We start from the raw sequence: 18,938 nt of genomic DNA on the forward strand, positions 1-18,938 counted from the left end.
GATTATGATTAATCTAAATAAAACTTTATTTCTAAATATATATATTATAACATGTTTACTATTGCTCTTAACCAACTAAAAAGAATACGTCAACGCAATTATTATTGCCCCTAACTTGAAGGTTGAAAAATAGGGCTTAATATGTACGGCCTAATGGAAACCTTTGGTGGACTTCGAGAGTTCAAGTGGGACAATACTTGTGTTAGAATTTTTCCAACTAGCACAAAAATTTAGCTATTGGAAACACAGGACGGCAAGTTTACTTATGTTATATTTGGTTGGGAGATTTGAGGAAAAATTTGAAAAGAAAAATGAAAAAGTTAGGTGAAATGTAAATAAAACATACTTATATTTCACCTAGTTTTACATATCTTTTCATTTTTCTTTTTCAAATCTCTCTCCAAATCTCCTAACCAAACACATCGTTAAGGTTTAGTTTGGCATGAGATTTTTTTGCAAAATTAATTAATAAAAATAAAATTAATTAATTTAATTAATAAAATAAAATATCACATTTAAATTATAATCATTTTATTTTTTCCACTCATAATTATCAAACCAACTATAAAAAAAATCAAAATTATTCTAAACACAAGTTAAAATAACCAAAAAAATAAAAAAGACAAACTAAATTAGCTTATCCTAAACGAGAGCTAAGCAATTTGCAATGTGAATATGCCAACCATGTCACAATATAGATATGCAACTGTGTTTCTATCTTTAGAAAACAAAAACACACACCCAAAAAAAAAAAAGAAAAAAAAAAGGGCAATCGGATTGAAAAAGTCCCCAAACGCGTTCTTATATATGCTCATTTTTAGATCATGGCCTAAAATATACCTGTGGACGGCAAAGATAAGTTGGACAAAAAAAATACTATAAATATACAAAAATAAATAAATAAGAGTGTTATTATTAATATCCCATCAATTATTTTGAATTTTTTTTTTAGCTTTTGTTTTTTATTACAATAATAATCTTAAGTGAAATTATTAAAAATAATATCAATAATTTTGGAACACCCATCTCACAATTAAGCTCACATACCCACTACATCATGAGTTATGATTTATGAGAGTACCAATGTCCATCACCATCTATTCATCTTCCTCAAATCCCACATTCAAGACCTATCCACCCTCAAAATCTTGAAAACCCTTTAGTGGTAATTGGCGGTAGCAATGACAACCATTTGATTACCTACACTTTTTCGACAATGATAATGAGTAAAAATTTTTTCGACAACCACAATTTCATAAGACGAAAGGAATACAACAATAAAAACTCAAAGGAATTTTATAACTTTAATGGTATTTCTAGTTCAGAGGAGATTAGCCTTGTAAAGATAAGTTTATTAAAAAAATAGCAAAAATAATAATAAAAATTCATCATTTTTTCAGGACTGAACTCCCAAACATATGACTGAAATTTGAGAACATAGGCCCGAACATTGTTTATTTGTTCGGGAACAGGTAACCGAATATTTCTTATTTGTTCAAAAACATATAATCGAAACTCGTGGAGATCGGAGAAGCCACAAAAGGGAAATTTTGAATCAATAACAAAAAACCCTACATTTATTTTCCCAGATCATGATCAAGTATGTGGAGATGAAATAATAATCACATTGGTAGGTTTTGTTAGAATTTTTGAGAGAGAGGCTTTTTGGGGTGTAGGGGTATGGGGGTGTAGATTCAATTGAATGGGTGTAATATTTTTGCAAGGATAATTTCGATATTATTTGAGGGGGAAAAAGAAATTTTAAGGATTTAAAATTTGTAAGTGATGATCCAAAGAAATGGGAGTTCAAAATAATTGATGAGGTGCCACTAGCCATACTCATGAATAATTATACAAAAAATTCATGTAACATGAGGTGGTGCTGATATTTTTAGGAGAATTTATCAATTAGTGGTACTATCTTAAGTAATTATAGATTTATGAAAAAATTTATGAATTTAATCATTAAAATGTGTAAAGTTTACTATGAATCTGTAATTATTTTTCAAAAGTAACATTGATTTATTATTTCTCCATATTTATAGAATAGGTAAATTACACTTTGTCTCCTTATGTTTGGTCTTTCTTTTTTTTTTTTTTTTTTACTTTGGCTCTTAAAATTTTGTTTTGTTTTTTTTTTCTTTCTATTTTGGCCCTTTATGTTTCAAAATTTTACCAATTTACTTCAAAAGTTAACTTATATTCAAAATTAGGTAGAAAATAACATATTGATATCCACATGACATAAAAATATTTTATTATATAACTTAAATATCTGACTCAAGGCCAATTTTAATATAATAATATATATTTTATGTCATGTGGTGGCCAACGTGATATTTTTTTGTTTAATTTTGAACATAAATTAGGTTTAAAAGTAAATTAGAAACAACTTAAAATATAAAGAGTTAGAGTGAGAAAAAAATTCAAGGGAGAAAAAAAAAAAGACTAAACATAAAATTATAAAAAATAAATAAAATAAAAAATAAAAAACACGAAGTGTAATTTATCCTTTACAATTATGAAATAATCCTTTTGACCTCCTATGAACAGATGACATAAATGAGGTACATTATTCAGTATGCATTTTGTATTCAAAATTATGTTTAACACTACGCCGTGCTTTTAAAAGTGTTTGTGAGGCCTATCAAAATTAATATTAAATGCCATGGTGATAATTAATAAAAATTGTAAATAGTATTAGATGACATATCTTATTTTTTATTAATTTAATTATTACTGTCACATTATATCACTATTAAATTAATATATTGAAAAATTGGTAACAGACTAATTTTTGACTTTTTAATTTTTTTAACTAAAAAAACTAAAAAATAAAAAAGTTAACTTTTTTAGCTTGTTGCCAAAAGACACCAGAAGCTTATCCAACAAATAATATAAACAAAAACCCTACATAGTAATTAAGGATTTAACTAATGTAAACTTTGCATGAATGAGACATCAATTGTTTATGTAATGTGAATAATAAACAAATTAACGTCTCAATAACAACATTTACACAATAAAATAAAATAAAAATAGGTACAGCGTAATCTTATTAGATGGGTAGATTATACAAATCTAAAATAAATAAACATTTAAAAAATCAAAATTTATATATCAATAAATCAAAAAAGATAAGTCCAGTCTTTAGTTCTATACACTCTCATCTATACCTCAATCAAGAGAATAGACAAAATTTCCAAAATTGTGAAGAACTAAATAAAAAAAAAGCAACAAAAAATTGGCATGGAGAAAATACTAATGGCCGACGCCGGGGCTGGGGACGGAGCGGAGAATCCGATCGATGTTGGCAAGGTGGCGGCCGAAGAGCTTTTCGTCAACCATGTCAGCATGGCCCCTCTTGCTAGGTGAAGAAGGTGGGGTTGTACCCTTAGGAAGGGCATTTTGGTACAAACTGTCCCTCTTCCTGCGCTCTTCTTGCATGGTTACAAGTTTCCTGCCATGTGAATAGGACACCAATGAAGCACACATGAGAATGAACATGAACAACATCACAAGGTTTGGGCGAGCCATATGAATATGGAATGTAACAATGGCTATAGAGGGAGAGATATGAGTATGTATATATGCTTATGGAGAGAGAGGGAGAGAGAGGAGGTGGATGTGGGTATTGTTGTTGGAGAGGAGATATGTAATGGGGAGTGTTTTATGGGGATGGGTGGTATGTATGTGCATATATATAGACTATAGAGAAGGGTATGGGTCTAATTGGAGAGAGAGAGGCTGAGCCAAGTCAAAATTCAAAATTTATTTTGAAATTGAATACAAAGAGAAAATAAATAAATCAAGCATAAAAATGAGTACATAATACATAGAAATAGGATAATACATATATATACTAGATATAAAATTCTTAAAATGACACTTACAATTTTACTCTGATTTGTCAGAAGGTTGGATCTGATTGATTTGTAAATAAATTTAAAATGATGTTACACAAGTCTTAATTATTTTCATTTATTAATGTGTACTTTATTACCTTACCTTTGTATCTAGTGATAACTTTATAAATATTATTATTACATCATTTTTGTTATGAATTTTGTATAAAAATTATTTAAACATATCATTTTCCATAAGTTTATTTAAAATAGAAAAGAATGTGGAAAGGCTGCCGCGTGGAAGCATGAGTTAGCTGATGGAGTGAGAGCTAAGCCGCCGGCCATCCTTTCTTTCTTGGCAGTTTCATGCACCACCCACTCTCAACAATATATTAATCATGTTAAATTGTTTGGATTATAAATTTAAATTAATATTTTTAAAAAAGATAAATAAATAAATAATTTAATTTATATTCTTCTCACTTTTTTTAATTATTTTTTAAATTTTTATCTAAATTCATAATAAATACAATTTTAAAAGCTCAACAATTATCTCATGGCTCAAATACATGGCCTTTTGACTTGATTCGGTGAACTGCCTATGTTCATGGCAAAAAAGGAGAACAAAATCTATTATATATGCAATAAGGATTACAAAAAGACTCAATTTTTTTTTGTAACTTTTTGTTTTCTGTGACACTCTCGAATCATATTTGAAAATAACAATACATTCTACCAAGGGCCTAGGTGAAGCTAGGTTTGGGCGTTTTACTCGAACTCTAGGTCTCATCTCCCGCCTTTATGAAGTTTTTTATAATACTTTAAATATATATGATAAATACAAAACACTTTATAATAAAACAGATTTATAATTTATTTTAAATTTATAATTATAAAACTAACTTATAAGTAATATCAAACTAATATGTTCAAATTAATCACAAATTTATGAGGCAATTCAAAACATAGGCATATATATATATCCGTGTGGGCTCTTGTGAAAGTGTATAAGTTAAGAAATGAATGCTCACACGCTTAGCTACCAGCTTGTGGACCCTACCTTTTGTGCCATAGAGTTTAGCATGTTGTGCACATTTGGGTTCAAAGTCTCTTATGCATTTTTTATTATTATTTTTAAATCAACTTTGTTGACTAATGTTACATTATTTTTGGGCAGTTGCGTAGTCCTACCATAGGGGCATATCAAAAGACAAATGTGTATTGCAACCCTACTCAAAGTAGTAAAAAATTTATGTTAGTCCTTTTCTTTTGTGTCTTAGTATTCATAGGGATCACAAAGGCAAGGTTGGACCAAATGCATCCATGTGGCTATCCTTATAGACTAGAGAGGTCCAAATCATATCCACTATTGGTCCATTATGATAATTTGAGTCATTAAAATTAGTAAAAAATATTTTTAATTAAATTGATTTGATAATTATAGTTATATGATTTAATTATACTAATCATAAAAAAATGATGACCTTTTTTAAAAATGAATATGATAAAATTATGTGACTGCAACTACTAAATCAATTTAATTTTTTTCACGAATAATTTATATGCAAAGATTTACAAAATAAACAATGAAAATTATTATAATAAAACTCATAATGAACTATATTAGCTCCAACTCTAAACCTCCCTAAAAAATTATAAAGGTACAATCACTTGGGGGTAAATGTTTGATTCAGAGAGATCTAAACAGTAAAAACTTGAGAGGACCCAAACTCAAGCTGATGACATTATTTATAGAAAGATAAAACTAAACTGCACATATAAATTTGAAAAATAAAAAATAAAAAATAAAAAAAAGGATTTTTTTACATGGAAAACATTAATTAAACTCGGTTACAAGTGTGCATAGTCACATGCCAATGTCGAGTGTTGCTTTCACAGCATGTCCGAATCAAGGCCGCTTGTTAGGTTTGCCACCATTTTGTCTATTTTCACTAGGTCGGTGTGTTTACGTAATTGTTTTATCAGTCGTGCCTTATACCCTCAGTGGGGGTCGCACCCCCAGTGAGGTGGCGCGCCCCCACTGGCTGCCAACCGAAAAAAAAAAAAAAAACTATTTTTTTTCGCCCAATCATGGGCCTCCACCTCACTGGGGGTCGACCCCCAGTGGGAGTATAAATCATTTTTCTTGTTTTATTTATTTGATTTTCTTATAGGAAGAAGCTTGCCTCGGTCTCTAGTCAGACTTGATGGTACTGTTCTATTCGTGGAGGCCCACTAGAGTCCCGTTTTGATAATTTGAATCGTTCAATATGTAAACCTCGTCAAATACTATATGTCTGTAAAAAATCAAATTGATCGGATATCAATAGCTATCTCATCTTATCAATTTTTTGTCAACCGTTAATTTGTTCACCGTTCATTTTTTTTTATATATACAAAACTAATTTGATCCATAACTATTGATATCCGATCAGCATGATTTTTTACTGGCATATAGTATTCAACGAGTTCTACACATTGAATGGTTCGGATTATCAAAACGGGACCCATGCTGAGCCCTTACAAGCCGAACAACACCGTCCAGTCTAATTAAAAACTGTAGGCAAGCTACTTCCTAATTTATATTTAGTGTGTCTGTATTTTTACCATAATCTGATTTCTAGTCATTTTACTTTCAGTTCATTTATCGTTAGTAAGATTGACAAAACTTGTCTAATGAGTTAAAAGTGACATTTTTTTTTTGTTTTTTGGTATTAGTACTCCCATACTTTCATCAAATCTCACTTTAATTCTTGTATTTTAACTAAAAGGACAAATTACATGTACTTCCCTCGAGGTTTAGCAAAATTACAGATACCCCCTTGAGGTTTGAGAAATAACAGATACTCCCTGAAGGTACTATTTGCATAACAAATTATGGGGCAAATTGTTATGAAAATATAAACCTCATGGGGGTATTTGTAATTTTCGAAACCTAATGGGATATCTGTAATTTAGCTAAACCTCGAGGGAGGTATATGTAATTTGCCCTAACTAAAATCTCATTTTGGTCACTTCACTTTAGTCTTTGTACTTTAACTAAAAAATAAATGGTCTATTTTTAAAAAACATCATTGTCGTCCAATTTTTTGAAAAAAAAAATGTAATTAATTGAATAAGTTGCGATTATCAAATCAACTTTTTTTTTTTGGTGAACGATATACACTAAGAATCCTATAAAATGGACGCTTTGAATTATCGAAACGGGACCCGTGATGGATCACACGAGTTCGGGCAGTACCCTCCAATCTAGATGCATGGAGAGCAAAGTCCTACTTTTAATATTTTAAGGACGAAATTGACACAATTAAAATATTTGAAAGCAAAATGACTCAAAACACATAGTTTAAGGACAAAAAGTTGAATTAACCTTATAAATTATACTTTAAATCAGCCAAGTAACAAATATCAAATATCAGCACCATTGTTTTGTATGGAAATAGAAGGAATGCTATGTTTATTTATTTTGATAATTTGTTTGATCCTCCTTAACTGTATCCCTGAAAAAACTCAAACAAAAACGCTAAAATGAATGTTAGTTGTCTATGTCCTAACATAAAAATTTATTTTGAAGATTATTTTTTGAGCCCCACCCTCCTAGCAAGTTGTTAGAGCATGTCAACATGCAAAACATTGCTTTGGCTTACCATCAAGAAAAAATGACAAACAATGCCTTAACCTGCTCTTAATTTGTATGTTTATGAATGTAACCTAGTATCTGTTGCTATTCTGAGGATTACAACAATAATTAATGTTTAAAATATTAATTAGTATATTAACAAATGTATCAATTATTCATGTTGTGTCTTTGTTGATATATTGGTTAGTATTTGTGACATTAGTCAGGATTACAGAGAATTAATTAGGAAAATGTCATATGAGGTATCAATGTCACGTAATCATATATTTAGGTGTTGATTAATGATACAAGATTTAATTAGGTTTGTTGATATAGTCTTTCCATATCCATCATGGACAAAATTGTCCTTTTCGTTTTGGATTTTGGCTTATACGGCAGGATCCATCTATGTATCCTTTAACCTTACAAAATTACATGCCAACACTACTACAAATACAGATAAAGATTACATTTTTTTATGTGATGTATGTTTTTTAATCACACCTTTAAGTTTTATTAAAGTGTGGTCTTTGAGAGTGATTAAAAGGAGTCATTTTTAATCACACTTTTTAAGTGTCATTAAAAAATACTTTTATCACATCTTTAAAGTGTGATTAAAAACATTTAAATAACATTTTTTAAGTGTGATTAATAATAAATAAAACCTGTAATAAAAAAAAATCGATATGTTTGAAGAATAATCAATATTATTTTTATACGCGCATTTCAAGAATGTAATACACACTATATACTATACTTTGAATTGTAACCACATATTGAATAGAATAATGCCATATATTTTATAAATGAAAATTAAATATGTTCAAAAGTATATACAAAGGAATTAAATAAAAAATTTTAAACCATGCTTACATATATTAAAAAATGAAAAAACTTAAAAAACTAAGTTCTTGAATTCTTTGACCATATTTTGCATCTCTCCAAGAATTTCTAACCTGAAAAATAAAAACAAAAATTAATTCAGAAACCGCTAGAAGCATATGAATAAACTAACTATTTGTAGAGATTATTCTAATTTTACAAAAGATAAAGTCCTACCGATCACACCCTTTCAAATGTCTTAAGACTTGGACAACAAGTATCATTTCTTATATCGCTGAAGGGAGGCAAAGATGAACTGAATGATGGAAAGTGGCCAGTAATCAATGAAGACAAGGTTTCCCCAGTCCTCCACAGGCAACAATTTGCTGACAGCACACAGGGTTGTCATTTGTTAAGTTCATCAAAACCTACCACAAGGAGCATAGTATAAGTGTTGACAATCATCACATGAATCACAACCACGTCAAACAGATTCTCAATAAAACACATTTTTAGCCACTCCATTGCAGATGCTCTCATCTTTTCTCTAACTTCTATATCTCAATATTCTATTTGACATAAGTAAAACCAATAATATAAAAAATATTTGGAACTGATGGGCAACTTATTAATGTTGTAATTTATCAGAGATATTTTGTTACATGAAGGATCATGCTCTCTTATTCATTTTCTATTTTTCTTCCTCGAATAAACAACACACAATCAAATCCTAAAATCAATCAAGTTTCAGAGCAAAGCATACACCCTTGGGAATCAATTCACAACAAAGTGGCTTAATGACAGCTGTTAATGTCACCAACTACATGTAAAACGATAAAATTTGTATGCTATGTTGCCTGTTGTCTTTATGTTGAAGTTCACACCAGTCACTGTTTGTTTATCTATTGTTCTGAATCCTTTCTTTTGCATATGAAGTTTATGCTATTAGTGGTGGTGGTGGTGGTGGTTAAGTTTCTATTTTCCTATATACTTGTGTTACTCATTTTACGGTTGTTACTTATCAAAGAAAAAATTACTATAATAATTTTTTGCAATAATTATGCACCTTGGTATTAATAGGCCTTATTAACTCAAATTACTTAATACACTTTATGGGTAAATATCTAATTACACATGTTAGACAAATACAGATTTGAGACAAATGATGAGTCACAAATACATTTTTATGAAAATTTTCGGTATTCATAAAACAACTGAATAACATTAAATTGGGCATGGTTAAGTTTGAAGACATTAGGTTATGGTGTGCCAATATCAAAAGGTGTAAAGCCTTCCATCCCAAAGGACATTCCATCCTCCTATCACTAATTTCAATAAGAATAATGATACATTAACATAGTTTTTATGTATGATTCTCACAAATTCAAAAATATCATTCGTTTTCAAATCATTTTCCTTTCACTAATATTACTTACACAAGCAGTAAGTAATAAAATAATAAAATGATTATTAGGAAAAGTTGAGAAAGAGCTAACCTTTGGCTAAAGGCTTTGAGACCAAAGGTGGAAAAGTTACTAAATCCGCAGCCATCAACAACAGCAAAGAACCATTGAAAAGTGCATTAGTAAAGCTACCACAGAAGGAATAGAATAGAATCATTACTTGTTTCCTGTATCCAAATTAATTAACTCATTAGCTCCCAAAAAAATTTAAAAAAATAAATAAACAAGATGCTAATTCTAATAATTTTCCCCCACTATCCCTCACAACTTAAAATTTTAAAAAAAGATAAAAGTAAAAGGAAAAATTGTAGATCAAGAATATGAATAAACTTAAATGTTAGAAGGCAATTGTTTTTGTTAGAAAAAGTGTGGTATAAATATTTCTTCTCTTTTTTCCTACATTATCTGTAAAAGGGTCAAAATATTCATTGGGTGTACTCGACTAATCTCAAGACTCACACAAAGCATTTCCTTCCATGCGAGTCAGGCAAATCTTCGACTATGCTCACAGGCATAGTCCCTGAGCAATTGATAGCACTCAATGGGAGGAGAAGTTATTGTTGGGATATACCTCCTTATTGGAGTTTGAGACCCAATTAGTTTTGGTTAAAGAATTTTAATTTGTTTTGGTTTAGGTATAATATATTTTTATGTTATATCTAATTCATGAAGACCTAATTCAATTTGATAACAATTAGGAATTGATTACAAAATCCAATACCCAACTCTATATATATACATATATATTTGGTATTGTTGTTTCTAAGGAAAAAAAGAGGTACAGCGGCTAGTGCACTTTTTGGGGTCCGTGCTCATTAACTCATCTTTGATGGGTTTTTGGTTATTGAGTGGCAGTGCTTGAATTCAACCTTTGTGGATTTGATTCGGCAGACGTTGTACATTTGATTTGGGTATTATTTTGGGTTTTCTTCAATTTTGATTCTGAAGATTTTGGTTCATCTATTTGGTGAGGTCTTTCCTCTTATTTATTTGTGATTATTTGGAATTCACCTAAGGGTGGTTTTGTGAGACCATTCGTATCTCGCTTGTAATCGTTTGAAACTTATTTGGTTGATAGTGGAATCGGATTTCGATCCCGTGGACGTATCTTACATTGAGGGAATCATGTAAAAATTCTTGTGTTGTTTTTGATTTAATTTTTCCGCATTAGTTTTTATTCCCATTGATTGATTTACTTGTGAGAATCACATATTTTTCCTAACAACTGGTATCAGAGCATACGGTTTATTTGGGTTTATTTATTTGTGCAAATCAATGGAGGGGAATGTGGGTCGTATGTCTAGCTTCAATGGAAGCAATTGGGTAACTTGGAAAACTAAAATGGAGGATCTATTATTTTGTAAAGATTTGTATGGGCCTATTGAGGGTGATAGTGGCAAACCCGACGGTATGAAAGATGATGAATGGAAGAGGCTTAATCAAAAAGCCGTTGGTGTCATCTGTCAATGGATAAATGACAGTGTGTTTCATCATGTTGCAACTGAAACTTTGGCATATGATTTATGGAAAAAATTAGAGAGTCTTTATGATAGAAAATTAGCCACAAATAAAGCTTTTCTGTTTCGTAAGTTGGTTAATTTAAAATATAAAGAGGGCAGCCCTATTTCGGAACATCCGAATGAAATAAAGAGTATTGTTAACCAACTTGCTTCTATGAAAATTGTTTTTGATGATGAGTTGCTAGCTTTGATGCTACTTAGTTCTTTGCTCGAAAGTTGAGAGACTTTGGTTGTGACCGTTAATAATTCGGCGCGCGATGGAGTTGTCACAATGGGCCAAGTCACTAGTAGCCTGTTGAATGAAGAAACTAGAAGAAAATCAGCGGGTTCCTCTCATTCGGAAGCATTCGTTATGAGAGGCCGAAGCAAAACAAGGGGGAGGAGTAAGACTCCTCATGGTCGTGATCAAAGCCGTGACAAATCAAAAGATGGTTCTTTTTCAAAGAAAGACATTGAGTGCTATTATTACCATGAGAAAGGGCACATGAAGCGAGAATGCCAAAAACTCAAGAACAAGGAGAAAAGGCGTGACAAAAGTGTGGATAAGAAGCAAGAAGACACAACGGCAGTTACTACCGATGATCTCATGGTTGTTTGTGAAGATGATTGTATCAATTTTGTAGGCCAAGAGAGCAATTGGGTGATTGATTTCGGTGCTTCTTTTCATGTGACTTCTCGAGTTGATTTCTTCACTACCTACACCAAAGGAGATTATGGTTTTGTTCGAATGGGTAATGAAGGTTTGTCCAAGATTATTGGCATGGGTGATGTTTGCTTGGAAACAAATTTGGGTTGCAAGTTGTTGCTTAAAGGTGTGAGGCATGTTTCCGACATTCGCCTCAATTTGATCTCTACTGGGAAGCTAGATAATGAAGGCTTCAACAACAAATTTGGTGATGGAATATGGAAGCTCACAAAGGGTTCTTTGGTGGTGGCTTAGTGCAAGAAGACTCATACACTTTATTCGATGCAAGGAAAAATTTGTAAAGATGTTGTCAATGCACTTAAAGATGATACTTCTACCGAATTGTGGCACAAGCGGCTTGGCCACATGAGTGAAAAGGGGCTGCAAGTTTTGTTCAAGAAAGAGCTTCTACCCTGTTTGAAAGGTACACATCTCAAAACTTGTGTTCATTGTTTGGCGGGTAAACAACATAGAGTTTCTTTTCATAAAAATGTTGTTTCTAGAAAAGAAAATATTTTGGAGCTGATTCATTCGGATGTTTGTGGTCCTTTGAAAGTTAGATTACATAGTGGTGCACTTTATTTCGTTACTTTCATTGATGATTATTGAAGGAAAGTTTGGGATTTTCTACTAAAAATTAAAGATCAAGTTCTAGAAGTATTTAAGCATTTTCAGGCCATGGTTGAAAGAGAAACAGGGCAGAAATTGAAGTGCATCCGATCAGACAATGGTGGTGAATACATTGGGCCATTTGATGAGTATTGTCGCAGCCAAGGTATTCGGCACCAAAAGACAGTTAAGAAGACTCCTCAACAAAGTGGTGTTGCCGAGAGGATGAATCGCACCATTGTGGAAAGAACAAGGTGTTTGCTTTCACAAGCTAAATTGCCAAGATCCTTTTGGGGTGAGGCAATGAGTACAGTGGTTGACGTGATCAATTTGTCTCCTTGCTATCCTTTGAATGGTGATGTTCCAGAAAGAATTTGGACCGGCAAAGATATATCTTATGAGCACTTGAGAGTGTTTGGTTGCCGAGCTTTTGTTCACATTTCAAAGGATGAGAGGTCCAAGCTTGATAGTAAGTCAAGACAATACATTTTTCTTGGCTATAGGCGTGACGAGTTTGGTTATAGATTGTGGGATCCGGTCGACAAGAAAGTTATTCGAAGCCGTGATGTTGTATTTCTTGAAGACCAAACAATTGAGGACTTTGGCAAAGGTAATCAACCGGAGCCAAAAACTAGTGACCTCATTGACATGGATCCATCTCCTTCATCTTCAGTTGATGATGAAAATGGGGGAGATATGCAGCCACCTATTGAAGATGTGGAGGATGCTGCTAATCCTAATGAAGTTGAGCTAGAAATTGAGGAAAAGCATCCAACTCAAGAACCGCCACCACAACTTGAGTTAAGAAAATCTACAAGGGACCGACAATCTTCAAGAAAGTATCCTCCCAATGAATTTGTATTGATTTCTGATCAAGGGGAGCCTGAGAGCTACCAAGAAGCAATTGAGTATGCAAAGAAAGGTGATTGGAAAAAGGCCATGGAAGAGGAGATGAATTCCTTACTTGAAAATCACACTTATGATTTAGTGAAGTTGTCTAAGGGGAGAAATTTTTTGAAAAATAAGTGGGTCTTCAAATTGAAAAATGATGGTAAGAATCTGAGGTACAAAGCACGTCTTGTTGTAAAAGGCTTTAGGCAAAAGAAAGGTATTGATTTTGATGAAATTTTCTCGCCAGTTGTGAAGATGTCTTCTATTCGGGTTGTACTTGGCATGACTGTAAGTATGAACCTTGAAGTTGAGCAACTTAATGTGAAGACCGCATTTCTTCACGGCGATCTTGAAGAAGAAATTTACATGGAGCAACCGGAAGGTTTTGTAGAGAAAAGGAAAGAGAAATTTGTTTGCAAATTGAAAGAAAAATTGTATGGCCTCAGGCAAGCCCCGCGGCAATGGTACAAAAAATTTGACTCTTTCATGATGAATAATGGTTTTTCTAAATCCACTTCGGACCATTGTGTGTTTGTGAAAAATTTTCCGGATGGTAAATTTATTATTCTTTTGCTTTATGTTGATGACATGTTAATTGTGGGTCAAGATTCTACCATGATAAACAAGTTGAAATTGGAGTTGAGCAAGTCTTTTACTATGAAAGATTTGGGGCCGGCAAAGCAAATTCTTGGTATAAAAATTGTTCGTGATCGCAAAGAGGAGTTGATTTGGTTGTCTCAAGAAAACTACATTGAGAAAGTTCTTGAGAGGTTCAACATGAATAAAGTAAAGCCGGTTGATTGTCCACTTGCAGGTCACTTCAAGTTTAGTTCGAATCAATGTCCTACAAGTGAGAAAGACAAAGAAGAGATGTTGAAAGTTCCTTATGCTTTAGCAGTTGGCTCTTTGCTGTACGCCATGGTTTGTACAAGGCCGGATACTGCTTATGCCGTTGGTGTGGTGAGTCGTTTTCTCTCTAATCCAGGTAAAGAACATTGGGCAGCGATAAAATGGATTCTAAGGTATCTTCGAGGGACTTCGAAGGTATGTTTGTGTTTTGGGGATAGTAAACCGATGCTTGATGGGTTCACAGATTCTGACATGGCCGGTGATATTGATTCTAGAAAATCTACTTCGGGGTATTTGATGACTTTTACAGGAGGAGCTGTGGCATGGCAATCTAAATTACAAAAATGTGTTGCTCTCTCAACTACCGAAGTTGAATTTATTGCCATTACAGAAGCTTGCAAAAAAGAGTTATGGTTGAAGAAATTTTTGCAAGAATTGGGTTTGAAGCAAGAAAAGTATGTACTTTATTATGATAGTCAAAGTCCTATTCATTTGAGTAAAAATTCTACTTTTCATTCGAGATCGAAACACATTGATGTGAGATACCACTGGATTCGTGATGTGTTAGATTCGAAATTGTTGCAACTCGAAAAAGTTCACACGGATGATAATATTTCAGATATGTTGACTAAAACTTTGTCGAGGGACAAACATTTAAAGTGTCGAACTTTGGCTAGTATGGTTGATGTCTCCACCTAAGTCGGTAGGGGAGAATTGTTGGGATATACCTCTTTATTGGAGTTTGAGACCCAATTAGTTTTGGTTAAAGAATTTTAATTTGGTTTGGTTTAGGTATAATATATTTTTATATTATATCTAATTTATGGAGACCTAATTCAATTTGATAACAATTAGGATTTGATTACAAAATTCAATACCCAACTATATATATATATACATATATATTTGGTATTGTTGTTCCTAAGGAAAAAAAGAGGTACAGCTGCTAGTGCACTTTTCGGGGTCCGTGCTCATTAACTCATCTTTGATGGGTTTTTGGTTATTGAGTGGTAGTGCTTGAATTCAACCTCTGTGGATTTTATTCGGCAGCCGTTGTGCATTTGATTTGGGTATTATTTTGGGTCTTCTTCAACTTTGATTCTGAAGATTTTGGTTCATCTATTTGGTGAGGTCTTTCCTCTTATTTATTTGTGATTATTTGGAATTCATCTAAGGATGGTTTTGTGAGACCATTCGTGTCTCGTTTGTAATCGTTTGGAACTTATTTGGTTGATAGTGGAATCGGATTTCAATCCCGTGGACGTACCTTACATCGAGGGAACCACGTAAAAATTCTTGTGTTGCTTTTGATTTAATTTTTCCGCATTAGTTTTTATTCCCATTGATTGATTTACTTGTGGAAATCACATATTTTTCCTAACAGTTATGTGGTGGTCTTGGGGCATGGCTAGGTAGTGTCCAGAAATATTGTGATTGGCAGAATGAGTGGAGCCTATAATTTGGTGTTTGGTAATAGGAGAACAACAAGGGATATGACATTTGATAATTGGTAGGAGTATTACCATGTGATGCTCCAAGACTATCTAATAATTTTTTCAATGGGAATTGAATCTCAAACTTAATGCTTCATGAGGCACTAAGGGCCAAGTGGTAAGTAATATCAGTTTTAGTTCTAAATAGCTACATTGTGTGGTAAATAATATCAATTTTAGTTTTAAATAGATACATTAAATAAGATTAGGGTAAGAGATAGTATTAATTACTTGGCTAGTTTGGCTCCTTTAGGAGTGTGAAAGCTGTTGATGAGGTAGGCAGTTGCAGTTCCACTAGGGTTTGTTAACTTGTACTTGAGTATCATCATCTGAGGAGGAGAGGAAAAACAATTCAAAAAAAATTACAAATTAAAAAGCTTATCAATAAAATATATTATTAAAATTAAAATTGGTTTGTTGTAATAATCTATTATTATTATACCTTTCTAAGGGGGACAATTGAAAAGAGACCAACAAAGCTGACAAGAAAGAGAAAATCAATCATCCAACCCAAAGATAGATTCTTCACATTGATTGGGTTGCTTGCTTCATCTGCTTGAGCTGCAATACGTCCACTCATTCCTAGTAGATAACTTGCAGTCTCACCTGATATATATCCAAAAATTATTAGCAAAAACACAAACAAAACAATGTTCTGTAACAAATATGGGTGAAGTAAAACAAACCATTTAAAGATTATTAGGCCTACCGTCAAGGACATATGTGGGCCAATGAGTGTAGTAGCATAGAAATCAAATATAGAATCAGGCATAGAAAATATATGGACGAGCAAGATATTACAAGATTGATTGGTGAAATCTATTTTTAAAAAGAATCATATACGTATTTTTGATTTCTATGTTTCTAAAAGTTGTAATATATTTACTAGTAGTCATGTATGCAACAAAAAAAGAGATGAAAACTTCTATTAGAGAATGCTTGATTAATCTCAAACAACTATTAATTGTTTTTCATTGAGGAAAAGTAACTTGAAATTTTCGTGCTCCATATTTTGAATATCTAGAATTAATTATGTACAAGTGCCATATAATTAGTGTGGTGTTTTTTTATTTTGAATATCCAGATCATCAGCATTTAGTAAAAGATCAGATTGTTTCTACATGTACGGAATGATGAATTATTGCCAATCCACATCCTAATACTAAACCAAATAATTAGTCACTACAAATGAAATCATATTGAAATCTTACACAACTCAATAAACTTTTTAACATTCAATCTAGAAAGAAAAAAAATGGTAATATGGAGTCCCAATATCACACCAAGAGACAAAGAGATATATGCTTGTTTCTATCTGCCAAAGATGAATTGATTAAGTGATGATGACTATCAACAGTCAACAAATAAGGAAAAGTGTAAATGATACCTTTAGAAAATGATATTTAGCCGCCCTCTGGACCCTGTGACTGATGGACCCTTCTTCTGGTTTCTGAACAAAGGGGAAATAGAAAACAAAATAAGGGAGAGCTAAAGCAAGTATAGAATACGAAAAAAAAAAATGAAAATCGAAAAAAAAAATGTCACATTAACGAAACCAACAAAACTATATGAAAATAAGGGACATTCTCCCTTTAGCATTTGCACTCAAGTTCTATCCAAGTAGATACCAAAATAAATGGACAAATTTTGTACTCAAGTTCTATCCAAGTAGATACCAAAGAAAGAAAGTGACAAAATCTCCTGGCCTATATTAATTCAAATACCTATAACAATGCTTACCTTCTTTTAGAAGCTTGGAATTGTGCCAGCTTCAGCACTCTTTTGCTGCTTCTCTTTGAAAATATTAAGCAATATTCTCTTTGTCTTAAGCTCTATAAATCAAAGCACAACGTATATAGTTATACTACTAGAGAAGCATGCACGTGGTAATCATGGCCATGTTTACATCTGCTATGTAATTCATGCACAAAATGCGTATATACAAGCCACCAATAACAGCTGATAAAGAAATCCCATTTTGAGATAACTAACTAACATAAATATGTTGTCAACATGCAATCTATAATCCATACCAACATGAATTAACATTAGCATTACCTTACCATCAAGCCTGACCAGAAAAAAAAAATCTTGAAAATGTATAATCCATACCCACATGAATAATTCCCCTACCGTGGATGACCCACAAACTCCGGAACAGAATTTTGAGCCTCAACCTCCCCAAATCATCAACACCTAGTTTGGATTGAATGATTTCAAACACTAAGCATAACATATAAAAATTAAAATCTGCCTAGTAGATGAAATATAAGCTCCATAATTTGCCATATAGATTATCATGAATCTAAGGGAAAACGCATAGATAATCAGAAAGTGTAATGATGCATATAATATACACAAAAACTAGGGCAAAAAAAAAAGGGGTTTACAAAGAGAGAATTTTACCGTAAAAGTTTCATCATCATTCTTATTTTTCGGTGTTTGGCTAAAAATTAAAAGATAAAATAAAAATAATAAAAGTTTCCCATTGACACATTTTATCGAACATTTGACATACAAGGAAAATGGTACGATAAGAATCACAATATCAACAAGCTATTCCAACAACAAAAAAATTCCATAAAAAATGAATGGTTCATTGGTTACAAAGAGTGCAGTGCACGTGGTTAAGGTCAACTAGCATATCAAAAGTTCATGGGGTTGGGGAAGGAATTGAAGAACTTACAGTGAATGAGAAAACATAAACTAGAGAGAGAGAAGCAGCAACGGTGAGAGGAGAAGCAACGCTGGAAAGGCCAATGACGGCGACTAGCAAGAGCAGCGGCGACGCCAATCAGCAAGGAAAGGAGGAGGAGCAAGAGGGGAGATGGAGAGGCGCGTTGATCAGTGGCCATCAACGACAAAGGCGAGATGGAGAGCCGCAAGAAACCCTAGAAAGAAATTGCCCAGCTCTTTCTGTCTCTACCAAAGTAATTTCATGAGCTTATATACAATATGGGAATAATTATTTAATATAAAAATTAAATTGAAAAATTATATATAATCACACCAAACTGTGATGAAAATAAATATTTATAATCACACTTATTTAAAATGTGTGATTGAAAAAAAATATTATCACACTCATTAAATTAAGTGTGATTAAAAAATCATTTTAATTTTTTTAATCACATTTCTAATA

At 32.3% G+C, this 18,938-nt stretch overlaps 2 long non-coding RNA genes across 2 annotated transcripts; both read right to left on the reverse strand.

Moving 5' to 3' along the window:
• Window positions 1–8,240: 8,240 nt before the first annotated feature.
• LOC145799061 (uncharacterized) lies at window positions 8,241–9,524 on the reverse strand. The gene is made up of 2 exons (XR_014341058.1): window positions 8,507–9,524; window positions 8,241–8,420 (listed from the first exon to the last, which is right to left on the reverse strand). It is a non-coding gene; the product is annotated as an uncharacterized LOC145799061 (long non-coding RNA).
• A 331-nt stretch (window positions 9,525–9,855) lies between these two features.
• On the reverse strand, window positions 9,856–16,396 carry LOC114275029 (uncharacterized). The gene is made up of 3 exons (XR_014341057.1): window positions 16,239–16,396; window positions 16,028–16,125; window positions 9,856–9,916 (listed from the first exon to the last, which is right to left on the reverse strand). It is a non-coding gene; the product is annotated as an uncharacterized LOC114275029 (long non-coding RNA).
• Window positions 16,397–18,938: the final 2,542 nt, after the last annotated feature.

Source organism: Camellia sinensis, chromosome 9, assembly GCF_055761805.1.
Source record: "Camellia sinensis isolate YWXY chromosome 9, ASM5576180v1, whole genome shotgun sequence".
Classification (NCBI taxonomy): domain Eukaryota; kingdom Viridiplantae; phylum Streptophyta; class Magnoliopsida; order Ericales; family Theaceae; genus Camellia; species Camellia sinensis.